Raw genomic sequence first — 12,498 nt, forward strand, 5'->3', positions numbered from 1 at the left:
TTTTAATAGTATATTGACAGTATTGTTTTCTTTCAAAAATCCAATTAATTTTCTTTACCCGATTATTAAAATGGTAATTGACAAAAGCAAACTACATTGTCACCAGAAGAGCAATACAAAATGTACAAGTGATATATTAAAATCATCTTTCCAGCTTGAATTTCAATGATGCATTGGGGCAACGATTTTGTGAGAAACATCTTCACCCTTAAATAAAGATTTTCTTAATTCCTTACCTGTGTGCTAATTAGATATCACCTTGTTTTCACATTAAACAGACTTCCACATGAGAAAGCAGCAAGGATGCAGTGGCGTTAATGTTTCCTGGTGTCAACCTGTATTATTTCAGTAGATATTGAAATGAGGATGCATCTTGCTGCCTTTCCAATGAAGCAAGTTTAATTTAGTAATAGGTGAAAAACCATCCCTACAAAGATGTTAATCAGATACTTGGCTTTGTGGACACTTTTCAGAGAACAAATTAGTTAGCATAAAAATAAAGCCAGAAAATGAAGAGCTGTTTAATCAGTCAATTGGATTTTTTTGCCAGCATATTTCTTTTTCTCTGCAACCCACTGCTAAATTGTGCTTCCTAGCTGTTTTTATAAAATCACTGAATCAAATCTAACTCTGATTACATCAGAGAAGGCCAGGTACCCTACACCATAAGAGGGGGTTTGCAATTTTGACTTGTCTACTTAAACATCACCAAAATCTGATCACAAGGTCAATTACGTCCCTGGGTGGGATTGAACCACCAACCTTTTGATTAATAGCTGAACACACTAACCGATTGCGCCACAGAGACACTTTGCAAAAAGTATATACTGACAAAGACTAATAAGCATTCATCTAGAACGTTTCCTAGAAAAACTTTAAAAAGTCAATAATCTGGAGAGTGTTTGTAAGATGTTTCTTCCAGCAACCAATGAAGAAACACATTGGTACTTTCGCATGATGAGTGAGTGCTTCAGGATCTCTTGCACTTACATGTGCAGCAGAGTACTGCAATGGAAGCATGCTGGGTCCATAACCCAGAGGTAGGCAGATTGAAACTATCCTTTGCTATATGCATTTTTTTTTGTTCATTAAAGTAATCCAAAACTGGGATTGATATTTAAGCTTTTATTTTTACTTAAAGTACAATAACTTTTACCATTTTAATTTGTTTTAATAGTATATTGACAGTATTGTTTTCTTTCAAAAATCCACTTAATTTTCTTTACCCTATTATTAAAATGGTAATTGACAAAAACAAACTACATTGTCACCAGAAGAGCAATACAAAATGTACAAGTGATATATTAAAATCATCTTTCCAGCTTGAATTTCAATGATGCATTGGGGCAACGATTTTGTGAGAAACATCTTCACCCTTAAATAAAGATTTTCTTAATTCCTTACCTGTGTGCTAATTAGATATCACCTTGTTTTCACATTAAACAGACTTCCACATGAGAAAGCAGCAAGGATGCAGTGGCGTTAATGTTTCCTGGTGTCAACCTGTATTATTTCAGTAGATATTGAAATGAGGATGCATCTTGCTGCCTTTCCAATGAAGCAAGTTTAATTTAGTAATAGGTGAAAAACCATCCCTACAAATATGTTAATCAGATACTTGGCTTTGTGGACACTTTTCAGAGAACAAATTAGTTAGCATAAAAATAAAGCCAGAAAATGAAGAGCTGTTTAATCACTCAATTGGATTTTTCTGCCAGCATTTTTCTTTTTCTCTGCAACCCACTGCTAAATTGTGCTTCCTAGCTGTTTTTATAAAATCACTGAATCAAATCTAACTCTGATTACATCAGAGAAGGCCAGGTACCCTACACCATAACAGGGGGTTTGAAATTTTGACTTGTCTACTTAAAGATCACCAAAATCTGATAACAAGGTCAATTAAGTCCCTGGGTGGGATTGAACCACCAACCTTTTGGTTAATAGCCTTACACACTAACTGATTGCGCCACCGCGACACTTTGCAAAAGTACATACTGACAAAGGCTAATAAGCATTCATCTAGAACGATTCCTAGAAACATTTTAAAAAGTCAATAATGTGGAGAGTTTTTGTATGATGTTTCTTCCATCAACCAATGAAGAAACACATTGGTACTTTCCCATGATGAGTGAGTGCTTCAGGATCTCTTGCACTTACATGTGCAGCAGAGTACTGTAATGGAAGCATGCTGGGTCCATAACCCAGAGGTAGGCAGATTGAAACTAACCTCTGCTATATGCATTTTTTTTTTTGTTAATTAAAGTAATCCAAAACTGGGATTGATATTTTTGCTCTTTTATTTTTACTTAAAGTACAATAACTTTTACCATTTTAATTTGTTTTAATAGTATATTGACAGTATTGTTTTCTTTCAAAAATCCAATTAATTTTCTTTACCCGATTATTAAAATGGTAATTGACAAAAACAAACTACATTGTCACCAGAAGAGCAATACAAAATGTACAAGTGATATATTAAAATCATCTTTCCAGCTTGAATTTCAATGATGCATTGGGGCAACGATTTTGTGAGAAACATCTTCACCCTTAAATAAAGATTTTCTTAATTCCTTACCTGTGTGCTAATTAGATATCACCTTGTTTTCACATTAAACAGACTTCCACATGAGAAAGCAGCAAGGATGCAGTGGCGTTAATGTTTCCTGGTGTCAACCTGTATTATTTCAGTAGATATTGAAATGAGGATGCATCTTGCTGCCTTTCCAATGAAGCAAGTTTAATTTAGTAATAGGTGAAAAACCATCCCTACAAAGATGTTAATCAGATACTTGGCTTTGTGGACACTTTTCAGAGAACAAATTTGTTAGCATAAAAATAAAGCCAGAAAATGAAGAGCTGTTTAATCAGTCAATTGGATTTTTTTGCCAGCATATTTCTTTTTCTCTGCAACCCACTGCTAAATTGTGCTTCCTAGCTGTTTTTATAAAATCACTGAATCAAATCTAACTCTGATTACATCAGAGAAGGCCAGGTACCCTACACCATAACAGGGGTTTTCGAAATTTTGACTTGTCTACTTAAATATCACCAAAATCTGATCACAAGGTCAATTACGTCCCTGGGTGGGATTGAACCACCAACCTTTTGATTAATAGCTGAACACACTAACCGATTGCGCCACAGAGACACTTTGCAAAAAGTACATACTGACAAAGACTAATAAGCATTCATCTAGAACGTTTCCTAGAAAAACTTTAAAAAGTCAATAATCTGGAGAGTTTTTGTAAGATGTTTCTTCCAGCAACCAATGAAGAAACACATTGGTACTTTCGCATGATGAGTGAGTGCTTCAGGATCTCTTGCACTTACATGTGCAGCAGAGTACTGCACTGGAAGCATGCTGGGCCCATAACCCAGAGGTAGGCAGATTGAAACTATCCTTTGCTATATGCATTTTTTTTTTGTTCATTAAAGTAATCCAAAACTGGGATTGATATTTTAGCTTTTATTTTTACTTAAAGTACAATAACTTTTACCATTTTAATTTGTTTTAATAGTATATTGACAGTATTGTTTTCTTTCAAAAATCCAATTAATTTTCTTTACCCGATTATTAAAATGGTAATTGACAAAAACAAACTACATTGTCACCAGAAGAGCAATACAAAATGTACAAGTGATATATTAAAATCATCTTTCCAGCTTGAATTTCAATGATGCATTGGGGCAACGATTTTGTGAGAAACATCTTCACCCTTAAATAAAGATTTTCTTAATTCCTTACCTGTGTGCTAATTAGATATCACCTTGTTTTCACATTAAACAGACTTCCACATGAGAAAGCAGCAAGGATGCAGTGGCGTTAATGTTTCCTGGTGTCAACCTGTATTATTTCAGTAGATATTGAAATGAGGATGCATCTTGCTGCCTTTCCAATGAAGCAAGTTTAATTTAGTAATAGGTGAAAAACCATCACTACAAATATGTTAATCAGATACTTGGCTTTGTGGACACTTTTCAGAGAACAAATTAGTTAGCATAAAAATAAAGCCAGAAAATGAAGAGCTGTTTAATCACTCAATTGGATTTTTCTGCCAGCATATTTCTTTTTCTCTGCAACCCACTGCTAAATTGTGCTTCCTAGCTGTTTTTATAAAATCACTGAATCAAATCTAACTCTGATTACATCAGAGAAGGCCAGGTACCCTACACCATAACAGGGGGTTTGAAATTTTGACTTGTCTACTTAAAGATCACCAAAATCTGATAACAAGGTCAATTAAGTCCCTGGGTGGGATTGAACCACCAACCTTTTGGTTAATAGCCTTACACACTAACTGATTGCGCCACAGCGACACTTTGCAAAACTATATACTGACAAAGGCTAATAAGCATTCATCTAGAACGATTCCTAGAAACATTTTAAAAAGTCAATAATGTGGAGAGTTTTTGTAAGATGTTTCTTCCATCAACCAATGAAGAAACACATTGGTACTTTCCCATTATGAGTGAGTGCTTCAGGATCTCTTGCACTTACATGTGCAGCAGAGTACTGTAATGGAAGCATGCTGGGTCCATAACCCAGAGGTAGGCAGATTGAAACTATCCTCTGCTATATGCATTTTTTTTGTTAATTAAAGTAATCCAAAACTGGGATTGATATTTTTGCTCTTTTATTTTTACTTAAAGTACAATAACTTTTACCATTTTAATTTGTTTTAATAGTATATTGACAGTATTGTTTTCTTTCAAAAATCCAATTAATTTTCTTTACCCGATTATTAAAATGGTAATTGACAAAAACAAACTACATTGTCACCAGAAGAGCAATACAAAATGTACAAGTGATATATTAAAATCATCTTTCCAGCTTGAATTTCAATGATGCATTGGGGCAACGATTTTGTGAGAAACATCTTCACCCTTAAATAAAGATTTTCTTAATTCCTTACCTGTGTGCTAATTAGATATCACCTTGTTTTCACATTAAACAGACTTCCACATGAGAAAACAGCAAAGATGCAGTGGCGTTAATGTTTCCTGGTGTCAACCTGTATTATTTCCGTAGATATTGAAATGAGGATGCATCTTGCTGCCTTTCCAATGAAGCAAGTTTAATTTAGTAATAGGTGAAAAACCATCCCTACAAAGATGTTAATCAGATACTTGGCTTTGTGGACACTTTTCAGAGAACAAATTTGTTATCATAAAAATAAAGCCAGAAAATGAAGAGCTGTTTAATCACTCAATTGGATTTTTCTGCCAGCATTTTTCTTTTTCTCTGCAACCCACTGCTAAATTGTGCTTCCTAGCTGATTTTTTATAAAATCACTTAATCAAATCTAACTCTGATTACATCAGAGAAGGCCAGGTACCCTACACCATAAGAGGGGGTTTGCAATTTTGACTTGTCTACTTAAATATCACCAAAATCTGATCACAAGGTCAATTACGTCCCTGGGTGGGATTGAACCACCAACCTTTTGACTAATAGCTGAACACACTAACCGATTGCGCCACAGAGACACTTTGCAAAAAGTCCATACTGACAAAGACTAATAAGCATTCATCTAGAACGTTTCCTAGAAAAACTTTAAAAAGTCAATAATCTGGAGAGTTTTTGTAAGATGTTTCTTCCAGCAACCAATGAAGAAACACATTGGTACTTTCCCATGATGAGTGAGTGCTTCAGGATCTCTTGCACTTACATGTGCAGCAGAGTACTGTAATGGAAGCATGCTGGGTCCATAACCCAGAGGTAGGCAGATTGAAACTATCCTCTGCTATATGCATTTTTTTTTTGTTAATTAAAGTAATCCAAAACTGGGATTGATATTTTTGCTCTTTTATTTTTACTTAAAGTACAATAACTTTTACCATTTTAATTTGTTTTAATAGTATATTGACAGTATTGTTTTCTTTCAAAAATCCAATTAATTTTCTTTACCCGATTATTAAAATGGTAATTGACAAAAGCAAACTACATTGTCACCAGAAGAGCAATACAAAATGTACAAGTGATATATTAAAATCATCTTTCCAGCTTGAATTTCAATGATGCATTGGGGCAACGATTTTGTGAGAAACATCTTCACCCTTAAATAAAGATTTTCTTAATTCCTTACCTGTGTGCTAATTAGATATCACCTTGTTTTCACATTAAACAGACTTCCACATGAGAAAGCAGCAAGGATGCAGTGGCGTTAATGTTTCCTGGTGTCAACCTGTATTATTTCAGTAGATATTGAAATGAGGATGCATCTTGCTGCCTTTCCAATGAAGCAAGTTTAATTTAGTAATAGGTGAAAAACCATCCCTACAAAGATGTTAATCAGATACTTGGCTTTGTGGACACTTTTCAGAGAACAAATTTGTTAGCATAAAAATAAAGCCAGAAAATGAAGAGCTGTTTAATCAGTCAATTGGATTTTTTTGCCAGCATATTTCTTTTTCTCTGCAACCCACTGCTAAATTGTGCTTCCTAGCTGTTTTTATAAAATCACTGAATCAAATCTAACTCTGATTACATCAGAGAAGGCCAGGTACCCTACACCATAACAGGGGTTTTCGAAATTTTGACTTGTCTACTTAAATATCACCAAAATCTGATCACAAGGTCAATTACATCCCTGGGTGGGATTGAACCACCAACCTTTTGATTAATAGCTGAACACACTAACCGATTGCGCCACAGAGACACTTTGCAAAAAGTACATACTGACAAAGACTAATAAGCATTCATCTAGAACGTTTCCTAGAAAAACTTTAAAAAGTCAATAATCTGGAGAGTTTTTGTAAGATGTTTCTTCCAGCAACCAATGAAGAAACACATTGGTACTTTCGCATGATGAGTGAGTGCTTCAGGATCTCTTGCACTTACATGTGCAGCAGAGTACTGCACTGGAAGCATGCTGGGCCCATAACCCAGAGGTAGGCAGATTGAAACTATCCTTTGCTATATGCATTTTTTTTTTGTTCATTAAAGTAATCCAAAACTGGGATTGATATTTTAGCTTTTATTTTTACTTAAAGTACAATAACTTTTACCATTTTAATTTGTTTTAATAGTATATTGACAGTATTGTTTTCTTTCAAAAATCCAATTAATTTTCTTTACCCGATTATTAAAATGGTAATTGACAAAAACAAACTACATTGTCACCAGAAGAGCAATACAAAATGTACAAGTGATATATTAAAATCATCTTTCCAGCTTGAATTTCAATGATGCATTGGGGCAACGATTTTGTGAGAAACATCTTCACCCTTAAATAAAGATTTTCTTAATTCCTTACCTGTGTGCTAATTAGATATCACCTTGTTTTCACATTAAACAGACTTCCACATGAGAAAGCAGCAAGGATGCAGTGGCGTTAATGTTTCCTGGTGTCAACCTGTATTATTTCAGTAGATATTGAAATGAGGATGCATCTTGCTGCCTTTCCAATGAAGCAAGTTTAATTTAGTAATAGGTGAAAAACCATCACTACAAATATGTTAATCAGATACTTGGCTTTGTGGACACTTTTCAGAGAACAAATTAGTTAGCATAAAAATAAAGCCAGAAAATGAAGAGCTGTTTAATCACTCAATTGGATTTTTCTGCCAGCATATTTCTTTTTCTCTGCAACCCACTGCTAAATTGTGCTTCCTAGCTGTTTTTATAAAATCACTGAATCAAATCTAACTCTGATTACATCAGAGAAGGCCAGGTACCCTACACCATAACAGGGGGTTTGAAATTTTGACTTGTCTACTTAAAGATCACCAAAATCTGATAACAAGGTCAATTAAGTCCCTGGGTGGGATTGAACCACCAACCTTTTGGTTAATAGCCTTACACACTAACTGATTGCGCCACAGCGACACTTTGCAAAACTATATACTGACAAAGGCTAATAAGCATTCATCTAGAACGATTCCTAGAAACATTTTAAAAAGTCAATAATGTGGAGAGTTTTTGTAAGATGTTTCTTCCATCAACCAATGAAGAAACACATTGGTACTTTCCCATGATGAGTGAGTGCTTCAGGATCTCTTGCACTTACATGTGCAGCAGAGTACTGTAATGGAAGCATGCTGGGTCCATAACCCAGAGGTAGGCAGATTGAAACTATCCTCTGCTATATGCATTTTTTTTGTTAATTAAAGTAATCCAAAACTGGGATTGATATTTTTGCTCTTTTATTTTTACTTAAAGTACAATAACTTTTACCATTTTAATTTGTTTTAATAGTATATTGACAGTATTGTTTTCTTTCAAAAATCCAATTAATTTTCTTTACCCGATTATTAAAATGGTAATTGACAAAAACAAACTACATTGTCACCAGAAGAGCAATACAAAATGTACAAGTGATATATTAAAATCATCTTTCCAGCTTGAATTTCAATGATGCATTGGGGCAACGATTTTGTGAGAAACATCTTCACCCTTAAATAAAGATTTTCTTAATTCCTTACCTGTGTGCTAATTAGATATCACCTTGTTTTCACATTAAACAGACTTCCACATGAGAAAGCAGCAAGGATGCAGTGGCGTTAATGTTTCCTGGTGTCAACCTGTATTATTTCAGTAGATATTGAAATGAGGATGCATCTTGCTGCCTTTCCAATGAAGCAAGTTTAATTTAGTAATAGGTGAAAAACCATCCCTACAAAGATGTTAATCAGATACTTGGCTTTGTGGACACTTTTCAGAGAACAAATTTGTTAGCATAAAAATAAAGCCAGAAAATGAAGAGCTGTTTAATCAGTCAATTGGATTTTTTTGCCAGCATATTTCTTTTTCTCTGCAACCCACTGCTAAATTGTGCTTCCTAGCTGTTTTTATAAAATCACTGAATCAAATCTAACTCTGATTACATCAGAGAAGGCCAGGTACCCTACACCATAACAGGGGTTTTCGAAATTTTGACTTGTCTACTTAAATATCACCAAAATCTGATCACAAGGTCAATTACGTCCCTGGGTGGGATTGAACCACAAACCTTTTGATTAATAGCTGAACACACTAACCGATTGCACCACAGAGACACTTTGCAAAAAGTACATACTGACAAAGACTAATAAGCATTCATCTAGAACGTTTCCTAGAAAAACTTTAAAAAGTCAATAATCTGGAGAGTTTTTGTAAGATGTTTCTTCCAGCAACCAATGAAGAAACACATTGGTACTTTCGCATGATGAGTGAGTGCTTCAGGATCTCTTGCACTTACATGTGCAGCAGAGTACTGCACTGGAAGCATGCTGGGCCCATAACCCAGAGGTTGGCAGATTGAAACTATCCTTTGCTATATGCATTTTTTTTTGTTCATTAAAGTAATCCAAAACTGGGATTGATATTTTAGCTTTTATTTTTACTTAAAGTACAATAACTTTTACCATTTTAATTTTTTTTAATAGTATATTGACAGTATTGTTTTCTTTCAAAAATCCAATTAATTTTCTTTACCCGATTATTAAAATGGTAATTGACAAAAACAAACTACATTGTCACCAGAAGAGCAATACAAAATGTACAAGTGATATATTAAAATCATCTTTCCAGCTTGAATTTCAATGATGCATTGGGGCAACGATTTTGTGAGAAACATCTTCACCCTTAAATAAAGATTTTCTTAATTCCTTACCTGTGTGCTAATTAGATATCACCTTGTTTTCACATTAAACAGACTTCCACATGAGAAAGCAGCAAGGATGCAGTGGCGTTAATGTTTCCTGGTGTCAACCTGTATTATTTCAGTAGATATTGAAATGAGGATGCATCTTGCTGCCTTTCCAATGAAGCAAGTTTAATTTAGTAATAGGTGAAAAACCATCCCTACAAATATGTTAATCAGATACTTGGCTTTGTGGACACTTTTCAGAGAACAAATTAGTTAGCATAAAAATAAAGCCAGAAAATGAAGAGCTGTTTAATCACTCAATTGGATTTTTCTGCCAGCATTTTTCTTTTTCTCTGCAACCCACTGCTAAATTGTGCTTCCTAGCTGTTTTTATAAAATCACTGAATCAAATCTAACTCTGATTACATCAGAGAAGGCCAGGTACCCTACACCATAACAGGGGGTTTGAAATTTTGACTTGTCTACTTAAAGATCACCAAAATCTGATAACAAGGTCAATTAAGTCCCTGGGTGGGATTGAACCACCAACCTTTTGGTTAATAGCCTTACACACTAACTGATTGCGCCACCGCGACACTTTGCAAAAGTACATACTGACAAAGGCTAATAAGCATTCATCTAGAACGATTCCTAGAAACATTTTAAAAAGTCAATAATGTGGAGAGTTTTTGTATGATGTTTCTTCCATCAACCAATGAAGAAACACATTGGTACTTTCCCATGATGAGTGAGTGCTTCAGGATCTCTTGCACTTACATGTGCAGCAGAGTACTGTAATGGAAGCATGCTGGGTCCATAACCCAGAGGTAGGCAGATTGAAACTAACCTCTGCTATATGCATTTTTTTTTTGTTAATTAAAGTAATCCAAAACTGGGATTGATATTTTTGCTCTTTTATTTTTACTTAAAGTACAATAACTTTTACCATTTTAATTTGTTTTAATAGTATATTGACAGTATTGTTTTCTTTCAAAAATCCAATTAATTTTCTTTACCCGATTATTAAAATGGTAATTGACAAAAACAAACTACATTGTCACCAGAAGAGCAATACAAAATGTACAAGTGATATATTAAAATCATCTTTCCAGCTTGAATTTCAATGATGCATTGGGGCAACGATTTTGTGAGAAACATCTTCACCCTTAAATAAAGATTTTCTTAATTCCTTACCTGTGTGCTAATTAGATATCACCTTGTTTTCACATTAAACAGACTTCCACATGAGAAAGCAGCAAGGATGCAGTGGCGTTAATGTTTCCTGGTGTCAACCTGTATTATTTCAGTAGATATTGAAATGAGGATGCATCTTGCTGCCTTTCCAATGAAGCAAGTTTAATTTAGTAATAGGTGAAAAACCATCCCTACAAAGATGTTAATCAGATACTTGGCTTTGTGGACACTTTTCAGAGAACAAATTTGTTAGCATAAAAATAAAGCCAGAAAATGAAGAGCTGTTTAATCAGTCAATTGGATTTTTTTGCCAGCATATTTCTTTTTCTCTGCAACCCACTGCTAAATTGTGCTTCCTAGCTGTTTTTATAAAATCACTGAATCAAATCTAACTCTGATTACATCAGAGAAGGCCAGGTACCCTACACCATAACAGGGGTTTTCGAAATTTTGACTTGTCTACTTAAATATCACCAAAATCTGATCACAAGGTCAATTACATCCCTGGGTGGGATTGAACCACCAACCTTTTGATTAATAGCTGAACACACTAACCGATTGCGCCACAGAGACACTTTGCAAAAAGTACATACTGACAAAGACTAATAAGCATTCATCTAGAACGTTTCCTAGAAAAACTTTAAAAAGTCAATAATCTGGAGAGTTTTTGTAAGATGTTTCTTCCAGCAACCAATGAAGAAACACATTGGTACTTTCGCATGATGAGTGAGTGCTTCAGGATCTCTTGCACTTACATGTGCAGCAGAGTACTGCACTGGAAGCATGCTGGGCCCATAACCCAGAGGTAGGCAGATTGAAACTATCCTTTGCTATATGCATTTTTTTTTTGTTCATTAAAGTAATCCAAAACTGGGATTGATATTTTAGCTTTTATTTTTACTTAAAGTACAATAACTTTTACCATTTTAATTTGTTTTAATAGTATATTGACAGTATTGTTTTCTTTCAAAAATCCAATTAATTTTCTTTACCCGATTATTAAAATGGTAATTGACAAAAACAAACTACATTGTCACCAGAAGAGCAATACAAAATGTACAAGTGATATATTAAAATCATCTTTCCAGCTTGAATTTCAATGATGCATTGGGGCAACGATTTTGTGAGAAACATCTTCACCCTTAAATAAAGATTTTCTTAATTCCTTACCTGTGTGCTAATTAGATATCACCTTGTTTTCACATTAAACAGACTTCCACATGAGAAAGCAGCAAGGATGCAGTGGCGTTAATGTTTCCTGGTGTCAACCTGTATTATTTCAGTAGATATTGAAATGAGGATGCATCTTGCTGCCTTTCCAATGAAGCAAGTTTAATTTAGTAATAGGTGAAAAACCATCACTACAAATATGTTAATCAGATACTTGGCTTTGTGGACACTTTTCAGAGAACAAATTAGTTAGCATAAAAATAAAGCCAGAAAATGAAGAGCTGTTTAATCACTCAATTGGATTTTTCTGCCAGCATATTTCTTTTTCTCTGCAACCCACTGCTAAATTGTGCTTCCTAGCTGTTTTTATAAAATCACTGAATCAAATCTAACTCTGATTACATCAGAGAAGGCCAGGTACCCTACACCATAACAGGGGGTTTGAAATTTTGACTTGTCTACTTAAAGATCACCAAAATCTGATAACAAGGTCAATTAAGTCCCTGGGTGGGATTGAACCACCAACCTTTTGGTTAATAGCCTTACACACTAACTGATTGCGCCA

Source organism: Pseudophryne corroboree, unplaced genomic scaffold (genome assembly GCF_028390025.1).
Source record: "Pseudophryne corroboree isolate aPseCor3 unplaced genomic scaffold, aPseCor3.hap2 scaffold_555, whole genome shotgun sequence".
Lineage (NCBI taxonomy): Eukaryota > Metazoa > Chordata > Amphibia > Anura > Myobatrachidae > Pseudophryne > Pseudophryne corroboree.